General features: G+C 40.2%; 1 pseudogene; it reads left to right on the top strand.

The window, feature by feature from the left end:
* Positions 1-282: 282 nt before the first annotated feature.
* LOC103204858 overlaps positions 283-10557 on the top strand; it is an 11445-nt pseudogene continuing 1170 nt past the window's right edge.

Here is a 10557-nt window from a genome sequence, read left to right on the forward strand (position 1 = left end):
TCAGAGGTTGCCTGAATAGCTGTTATGCAGCATGTAACTGTATTTTATTATTCTTCAAGGCCCTGAGCTGGACTATAAGAATAATTTTATAATCCCATAATGTGGAGCAGAAAGGTGGAGTGACTGAACTGAGAGAGAGGGAATGGAACTATTGTTGTTTGAGTATCTGCTCTGTGCTATTTCTGTGTCAGATACTTTTCACCATATTATTTCTCAGGGTCTCTAAATGGGAACATCTTATATTAATTGCTAAGTGCTCACAGTTAACATCTCCATTTTGGCATGAGGACATCGCTGTCATCTAGTGAAGTCTTCTTCTTGGCTGTGCTGTAAGTAAGAGCCTTGCTCAGGGAGCTTACCTATCTGGGTGAGTCAGGAAGTTTAAGCTACAAATAAGTGACTGGTTTGATCCATGTCACACAGTACCACCCAGGAGACACAAGGGACTCAGTGAAAAATAATTCTTGTAAGGAGCTCTGAGTCTGGTACAAATGGATGGCCTCAACACTCATCTCCCTAAGCCTGATTGATTGCTTTTCATTTCTGTCAAGTTGGCTCAGATTCATGGCCACCCGTGTACAACAGAATGAAAGGCTGCCTGGTCCCATGCCATTCTCCTGATCACCAGCATGCTTGAGCCCATCATTGGGACTACTGTATAATGCCTGCAACCCAGGGGATTCATCTCCCAGCACCAGGTCAGAAGATATTCTGTTGTGACTATAGTGTGTTCATTGACTGCTTCTCAAAAGTTGAATGCCAGGCCTTTCTTCCTCGTCTGTTTAGTCTGGAAGATCAGCTGAAATCACGAGTGACCCTGTTTGTATTTGAAATACTGGTGGCATAGCTTCCAGCATCACAGCAACATGAAGCCACCACAGGACAACATGCTGGCACGTGGTGGGAACCTGATTACTATTTGCTATGTTTTTTTTTTTTTTTTTTTTCCAATCAAGTTATGTTAGTGTTGGTTTTCTTTTTTTTTCTTTTCATGTGAAAATGATGAACTTTTATAACCACAGAGCTGACCTACTGAGCTTTCCTTGACTTAGATAAAAGTAGGAGGTAGAAGGACATCAGAATTTAGCATAACACATTTCCCTATTTTAAGTGCCCGTTAATTATTATATGTGCCATCGATAAAAAAAAGCAACTCTTCAGGGGAAAACAACCTGTAAAATAAACACAGCAATTAGAAAATACTCCCAATGTTTGCAATGAGAAAATGTGAAATGAATGGGCTTCTTGGATTTGAGGAAATGGGGAGGGAGCTTCCTTTGGTTTGGCATTTTTGTCTTTCCAGAATATCCTTACAGCCAACTCCTGTCCACTTGGTTCACCCCTTCAGCAACACCAATCTTTTCCTTCCTAGGGGTTTTCACCAAGTTGCTTTTCTTGTGAAATACCCATTAGTCATCTTATTTCAGCAAAGAGACGCAATAAAAGGTTAAAAAAAAAAATACATCCAGTGCATACCGAAAGGCTGACTAATTTTACTTCCCTATCTATTGCCAGCACTTGCAGACACAGTCATTAGCCCTCATGCCTGAGTCCAACTCAGTACCTTTAATGACTCAGCAAATAGAAAGCACCAGTCCTTTGCTTAAGCTGGAAGCTTGGTCTCAAGTCTCCTGAAAACCAAAACAAAAAAACAAACTCACTGCCAACAAGTCAATTCCAACTCATAGCGACCCCTCCTTGGGTTTCTGAGGCTGTATCTCTACGGAAGTAGATTGCCCAGTCTCCCTTTTGAGGAGTGCCTGTGGGTTTGAACCGCCAGCCTTCCGGTTAGCAGTCACATACTTTAGGTACTACGCCACCAGGGCTGCTGACTTTCTTGAAAATCAGGTGACACCGTGTTGTAACTTAAAAACATGGTTTTCTGCAAATGGATTTAAATATCAATGGCTTTTCTTATAAATTCTCCCCACCGGACATCAAATACATTAAAAACTCAAAAGATATACTATAACCTTATAGTACCATGTATGTTCAATCAGATGCCAGCCTCAAATGCCATTGGGTCATAGCTCAAACTACCCTGCTCAGTTTTCTTCCTTTTTTCTTTTGTTTAAAAGAAGAAAGAAGTCCTTGGGTTGCAAATATCTGAGAGACAAACACCTCATATACAAAGTCAACCAGGGCAGTACTGGAAGGAAGGACCTTTCCCATGGAGTGTCAGACCATGGCAGGCCCCAGGGAGTGCATGGTGCCTAGATCCCAGAAGGCAATGCTGACTGCAAATTTAACTATTAGTTCATGCGCACCTCCTGAGTGCCAGGCATGGTGGTTTGTTTAACCTGTGACCATCTCACAGTGACCCTAAAGGATACAGTAGAACTGCCTCACAGGGTTTCCCAGGTACTGATCTTTATGGAAGAAGGTTACAAGTTCTTTTCTCCCACAGAGCTTCTGGATGGATTCAAATTTCTGACCTATTGGTTTAGCAGCCGAGTGCTTACCCACTGCACCACCAGGACTCCTTTGGTTTAATTGTAGTAAAATATTACTAGGTGCTGTTCCCTTGGCTCTGACACATCCCAACCTCTGCACACGAGGACAAAAGGCTGCCCATCCTGTGTCATCCTCACAATGAAAGATATGTTGGAGCCCATTGTTGCAGCCACTGTGTCAGTCCATCTCATTGAGAACCTTCCTCTTTTTCTCTGACCCTCTGCTTTACAAGCATGATGCCCTTCTTCAGGGTCCAGTCCCTTCTGATCACATGTCCAGAATACATGAGACAAAGCCTCACCATCCTCGCTTCTGAAAACCATGCTGGCTGTACTTCCTCCAAGACAGATTTGTTCATTCTTCTGACGGCTCATGGTTTATTCAACACTCTTCATCAACACCATTATTCAAAGGCATCAATTCTCCCTCTATAAAATATATATAACATGACATTTGGCATTCTAAGTGTGCAATTCAGTGACATTAATTACATTCACAGTGTTGTGTGACCATCACCATCATCTATTTCCAAGACTTTTTCACCCTCCAAAACGGAAACTCTGTGCCCACTAAGCAGTAACTCCTCTTCCCGTCCCTCTCAGCCCCTGGTAACCTCTAACCTACTTTTTGTTTCTGAATTTTGTCAGGCATGGCTTTACCACAAGGTCTTCACAACAGGAGGTCTTTCCCACCCAAGATGAAGTGACATAGTCAAGTCACACAACTAGTTAGTGGCAGAGCTAGGGCTCTGATTCCAGTCGTCTCAGTTTGCTCAGGACAGAGGGTTCCTGGGTATGGAGTTTTCAGTGCTAAAACTAGAACAATCCTGGGTAAACAAACCTGTAGTCATGCTCTTTCTGCCCGACCACCCTACTAAGAGCTTATGTGTATTCTTATGAGATGGTTTGGGCATGTAACCAGTGTTGATAACATGCCAATTTCAAACAGCTAGTTTAAAAATAACTTTATGCTCCTGGTCCTCGCTGGTTCCATCAGGCAACTCACAGCCCCATATCATGATGAGTGATATTGAATCAGGTTGTTGTTGTCAGCTGGCCCATTACCTATGGTAACCTCAAGTGTTACACAGTGGAAGTGCCCTCTTGGGGTTTCTTGGCTGTATACTGTACAGAAGCAGTTCAACAGGCCTTTCTGCCATAATACCACTGAGTGGGCTTGAATTACCAATCTTTAGGTTAGCTGCCTAATTTGGGTTCCACACCAAGCAAAATGGCAGGTTTGTTTACTCAGGACTGTCCTAGCAGCCAATCGTAAACTACTCTCACCACTTGGCTCCTATGAACCAGGTTACAACCTAGATTTATTTTGTTTGTCTAACCATTCCACTGAAGATTTAGAAAGGGTGTTTATTCCTCATGGACTAATCATGGATAGCACAAAATTGCTTGCTCTGGAAATCTGATGAAGGAGATGGCAGGCCACCACACTGTAGCCCTCAGTGTGCTCCACAAGGCTATCAATGCTTTGCTAATTTGCTGGATTATATCGCAGCATTGGACAGATATAGCACTACATCCATGCGTCTGACTGCATATTTCATCAGACTGAAGAGCTACTGTAATGACCATTCAGTTGGGGGTTATCTAATCAGTGGAGACAATTTCCCAACTTTAGCTGGGAAATATGTCTTGGTTGTTAAAGATATATTTGACACTAGCAAAACAATGCTAACATTGCATTTTTTGGTCAAGTACCATAATCCATAGATCTCAAAGTTGCAAGTGTGCTGGTGAAAGTGACTGCCTTGAACTATTGGCTAGAGACCAGACTATTGGATTTGAAATTCTAGATATGTATACACATGCATATACACACACATACACATTGCTCTTGTTAGTTGCTATCAAGTTGATTCTGACTCACAGTGACCCCATAGGTACAGAGTAGAACTGTGCTCCATAGGATTTGAGAAACAGATCACCACATCTTCTGAGGCACCGGTGGGTGGGTTCTATCCCAGAGCAAAATGGCAGAGTCTGGCTGAAGTTAAAATAAAGAGCTTTTATTGAGAGACAAGGTTATTTGTAAATTGGGAATCACAAGGTGAAGAGGATTCTGAACCAAGTGATCTAAAGAGGAAACAGTTTGGGGAGTTTCTATAAGAAAATACAAGGAACTTCAGTAAAAATTCTGTGATTGGTTTACATTTAAATAATGCTTACAAGGAACTTTAGTGAACATTCAGTGATAGGCAGACTACCACATCTTTCACCCACAGAGCAACTAATAAGTTTGAACCACTGAACTTTTGGTTAGCAGCCTGCATTTCAACCACTGTTCCTCTAAGGCTCTTTTAATTCCCTAAAAGGAGTCTCAAATTAGTTTACTAATTCTTCATTCAACACATACATTAAAAAAAAAAAAAAAAAACCTAGAAAATTTCCCAATGTTTGAAAATTAAGCAACACATTTTCTAAATAACAATGAAAATTAGAAAAAAAAAAAAACATATATTTTGTTTGTTTGTTTGGGTAAGAGTTAAGCCATGGAAGTGAGTTCAATTCTAGGCCCAAAGGTTGACTCTGGGCCATAGTCTCGGGGGTTCTACCAGTCTCTACCCAACCAATAATCCTGGTCTTTTTTAATGTTGTTCTAGATTCTTTTCTCCTGCTCTATCCGGGGTCTCCAATTTTTATCCTTTTCTGAGTGATTGGAATTGGTAGACAGGCACCATCTAGTTCTTCCGATCTCAGGGCCATGTAGGCAGAGGATCTTATGGTCCATTAGTCTTTTAGAGCACCTGTTTCCATGCGTATTTGATTTTCTTCACTCTTTGCTCCAGATGAGAAGAGACCAATAGTTGCATGTTAGATGGCTATTTGCAAGCTGTTAAGACCCCAGTCATTACTCACCGAAGAAGATGTAAAACAGTATTTTTTTGTACTATGTTGTGCCAGTTGAGCTTGATGCCCCTCACGATCATGGTCCACCAGTTGAAATATTTTTTCATCTAAAATATTTTTAACTCAATACAAATGAAGAGATATCAAAATTTATGAGCCACAGCTAAAGCAGCACTCAGAGGAAAATTCATAGTTATAAAATTTTATGCTTAAGAAAAAAAAAAAAAAAAAGGCTGAAAACTCAGTGATCTAAAATTCCATCTCAGGAAACTGCAATTAAAAGTCCAAAGAAATTAGAAGGAAGAAAAATAATAAAGATAAAAAAATAAATGAAATAGAATGAAAAAAAAATCAACAAAACATAAAGCTGGTTCTTTGAAAGAATAACAAAGTTGATAAACTCCTATAAAGACTAATCAAAATGAAGAAAAACAAAAGGGAGAAAATACAGATTTTCAATATTAGGAACAACTATTTTTAACTGCTTGCTACATGCATAAGACACTGAGAATGAGAAATAGGAGGAAAAATAGTATGTTTTTTGAAGATATCCAGAAAAGTTACATTCCAGATTCTACTTTACTTGATTTAATCCAACATCCCTGTGTCAGGAGAGAACATAAGAAACTCTAAGTGTGGCAGTATAGGTCTAGAAAGAGACATGTATACTTTGGACTCAGACAGAACTACGTTAAAACTCAGCCTCTAAAAGATGGAGGAACAGGCAAACAAGCGACACAGACCCTCTTCAACAAAGAAAAGAGAAACTAATTGATAGAGATACAGAAGATAATCCTGGAGCCCTGAGCTTTGAAAGGAAGCATACAGAAGTGGATTAGGCACCAACTGGTGGAAAAACCAGAATGAAAACAGTGAATATGGAGACAGTAAGAGCAGTGGACTCTCAGCTACTCTGATGGGACCAACAGCCTGAGTATTTCCAAGTGATATTGGGACCTGAGAATTGACCTAAAGATCAGCTGTGGTCACCAAGGGCTGCAGGGATGACTGCGCTGGTGGCCTAGAACTGGGAAGAGAAACAACAAGGAGGGAGACAACATGAGCTGTGGACTTGCAGCTGTTCAGAGGGTGCAGCCATTTTGATTATTTACAAGTGGTGGTCATTTTGGATATTTAAAGTGACCAAGGATGCAGCCATTTTGAATGTTTACAAACAGTGGCCATTTTGGATTTAAAGTAACTGAGGGCACAGTCCGTTTGAATCTTTACAAGTGGTGCCTATTTTGGATTTTAAAGTGACAGGACTCTCATTCAGATTCCAGGCACCTAAGAATAGGCTCTGTTTGCCAAGGACAACAGGGACATACAGGATGCTGACAACAGGACAGAAGACAGGTGGTGAGTGTATAAGTGCTGCCAACTAGCAAATAGAGGAGCACAGCACAGTACCCTGCTTATGTAGATAACATCCAAACAAAACAAAGAAAATGAAAATCATGGGCAAGTCATTCCAACATACAATCACCAATTAAATATAAACACAAAAATGTCACAATGCCTCAGAGACAACAGAGCATCACAGTCCATACAAACAACCAGGATAAAGCAGGAGAAACAAGGGACCAGGATACAGACCCAAAACACATCCCAGAGGAAACACAGCATTGAAACTCCCTGATAAGGAATTCAAAAGAATTATATTTGGTATCTTGAATGAATTGAGAGATAGATCAAGGAAAACACTGACAAAACTGAGGAAAACACAGAGAAAACCCTAGAACAATTTTGAAAGACAATACAAGAATGAAATGACAAAATAAATGAAAAATTAGAAATGATACAAAATCTACACATAGAAATCCAGAAGATTGATACTAAATTTTCAGAAATAGATAAGATATTGAACAGGCAAAGGAGTAGAAATGAATCAATGGAAGACAGAATTAGTGAGAATGAAGACAAATACTGCAATACCTCTTTGGAAAGGGATCAATCAGAAAAAAGATCAAAACAAAATGAAGAAAACCTAAGGTTCATATGGGATGCCATCAGAAGGAATAAGCTACATGGTCATTGGGATTCCAGAAGAGGAAGAGACAAATACAATGACAGAAAAAAATTGTCAAAAATTTGTTGGAAGAGAATTTTCCTGGTATGAAGAAAGATGAGAACATATCCATTCAAGAAGTCCAACAAACTCCAAACAGGATAGACCCCAAAAGAAAATCATCAACAGCTATCATCATCAAACTCACCAAAACCAGACAAAGAAAGAATCCTGAAAGCAGCATGGGAAAAACTAAAAGTTACCTGCAAGAGGCAACCAATAAGACTAAGCTTGGATTTCTCAGCAGACAAGAAAACAGTGGGATGGTATATATAAAACTCTGAAAGAGAAAAATTTCCGATCAAGAATTAGGTACCTGGCCAAATTGTCCCTCAAATATGATGGCGAAATTAGGACATTTCCAGATAAGCTGAAATTAAGGGAATATGTTAAAATCAGACCAACTTGACAAGAGATGCTAAAGGGAGTTCTTTGAACAGAGAAGCAACAACAGCAAACAACAACTGACCATTAACACACATGGTGATATAACCCAGAAACCAATGCAGCTATGGGAGTATCCAAGGTAAATAAGCCTAGAAGATTGTAAACAGGGAACCAGAGACATCAATTGACAAATGAGGACAACTACAAACCAAAAAGAGGGAAAAAATTGTGTAGTTATAGAGCTCCTAAATGGTAGGGAAGTCAAGACAACTACAAGAGAGAACAGACTGTTCTAAACTTGGGAAGAAAACTATAAATCACAGGGTAACCTCAAAGAAAAATGATAAACCTTCACATCAAAATCAAAAAGAGGACCAGCACAAATATTTAGCAAATATTAAAACAATAGCAACGAAGGAAATGATAACACGATTCACAAACCAAATAAGCTCAGCACAGAAAATTATATGGAACAAAGAAATTGACACCACAAAAAAGCACATAACAAAAATGACAGCAGCAAATTCATACATGTCAATAATTACATATGTGGCAAGGGACTTATCTTTAAGATTTATAGAAAATTCCAACGCCTCAATAGTAAAGGAATTAACAATCCAATTGAAAAATGGGCAGAAGATATGAATAGACACTTCACCAAGGAGGATACTCAGGCGGCCAGCAAATACATAAAGAGATGCTCCTGATCATTGGCCATCAGAGAGATGCAAATCAAAACAACAATGACATACCATCTTACCCCAGCACTGATGGCAAGAGTCAACGCGACAGAAAATAACAAATGCTGGTGGGGATGTGGAGAGATTGAGACTCTCACACACTGCTGGTGGGACTGTGAAGTGATACAACTACTGTGGAAAACAATATGGCAATTCCTTAGAAAGCTGAAATTGAGAAACCATTTGACCCAACAATCCCATTAGTAGGTATATATTCTAGAGAGGTGAGAGCCAGGACAGGAACAGATATATGCACGCTCATGTTCTTCGTAGCACTCTTTACAATAGCAAAAAGATGGAAACAACCTACATGCCCATCAATGGAAGAATGGATGACCAAACTATGCTACATACACATAATGGAATGCTATGTGGCACTAAAAAATTATGTAGAGTCTACAAAACACAGCATAATATTGATGAACTTGGAGAACATTATGCTGAGTGAAATAAGTCAGTCACAGAAGGGCAAATATAGTATTAGTTCATTGTTGTGGAGGGTCAAGGAAAGGTTTACATATGGAGGGAAACTTTCCTTGTTGGTTGCCAGCGATGGGAGGGGAGGGGAGGGAACACTGCAAAAAAAAAAAAAAAAAAAAAAAATGCATTGACCCATGTCACTTTAGTTTTGTGTATTTCACTGTACATAGATTATATTTCAATAAGATGCATTAATTAAAAAAAAAAAAAAAAAAAACCCTCAGCCTCTACCTTGAACTAGGAGTCCCTGAGTGGTACCAACGGGTTAAGCACTCAACTGCTAGCTGCAAGGCCAGTGGTTCAAACCCATCCAGATGCACCTCAGGAGGCAGGCCTGACAATCTGCTTCCTAAAGGTCACAACCTTGAAAACCCTAAGAAAGAGTTCTCCTCTGCATACATGGAGTCCCCATTAGCTGGAATCAATTAGATGGCTACTAACAATAACCTTGAACTAAGTGTGTGACTTTAGGCAAATTACGTAATTTCTCTGAGCTTCCATTTTCTCCTCTAGCAAATGGAGTCAATTCTGACTCACAGGACAGAGTAGAACTGCCACAAAGGGTTTCCAAGGCTGTAAGGTTTATGGAAGCAGACTGCAACATCTTTTCCCAACAGAACAGCTGATGGGTTCAAACTGTTGGCCTTTTGGTTACCAGCCAAGTGCCTAACTACTGTACCACCATGGCTCCTAGCTAACAAATGGGAGCTAATAATACCAACTTCATCGGGCCTTTGGAAGAGATAGAAAGAGCTCTGGTGGCACTGTGGTAAGGCATAGGGTTGCTAACCAAAAGGTCAGTGGATCAAACCCATCAGCTGCTCCTCAAGGCAGAAAGATGAGGCAGTCTGCTTCCATAAAGATTTATAGCATTGGACACCCTATGGGGATTGCTATGAGTTGGAATCAATTCTATGGTAGTGTGTGGGTTTGGGAAGGGACAGATACTGTATTAGTTTCCTGTGGCTACAGTAAAAAAGGTGTCACAAACTGAGTGGCTTAAAACAACAGAAATTTATCCTCTCCTAGTTGTAAAAGCCGGAAGTCCAAAGCCAAGGTGTCAGCAGGTCCATGCTCCTTTCTTGCCTCTTCAGCTTCTGGTAGCCCCAGGTGTTCTTCAGCTTGTGACATTGTCATTCTAATCGTGGCCTCTGTCATCACATGGTATTCTTCCTGTCTCTTCTCCTCTTTTAAGGAGACCAGTCTTACTGGATTAGAGCCCATCCTACTTCCGTGTAGTCTCATGTTAACCTAAGTACGTATGCAAAGATGCTGCTTTCAAATAAGGTCATGCTCACAGGTATTGGAGATTAGAGCTTCAACATATTTTTTGAGAGGCAAATCAACCTGTTACAGTAATAAGGAGTATACCGAACCAAACCCACTGCCATGGAGTCGATTCTGATTCATAGCGACTCTATAGGGCAGAGCGGAACTGCGCCATGGGATTTCCAAGGCTGTAAATCTTTAAGGAAGCAGACTGCCTCTTCTTTCTCCCATGGAGAATCTGGTGGGTTCAAACTACTGAACCTTAGGTTAGCAACCCAACGCCTTAACCACAGTG

Source organism: Orycteropus afer, unplaced genomic scaffold (genome assembly GCF_000298275.1).
Source record: "Orycteropus afer afer isolate SDZICR_OR568_19922 unplaced genomic scaffold, OryAfe1.0 scaffold00262, whole genome shotgun sequence".
Classification (NCBI taxonomy): Eukaryota; Metazoa; Chordata; class Mammalia; order Tubulidentata; family Orycteropodidae; genus Orycteropus; species Orycteropus afer.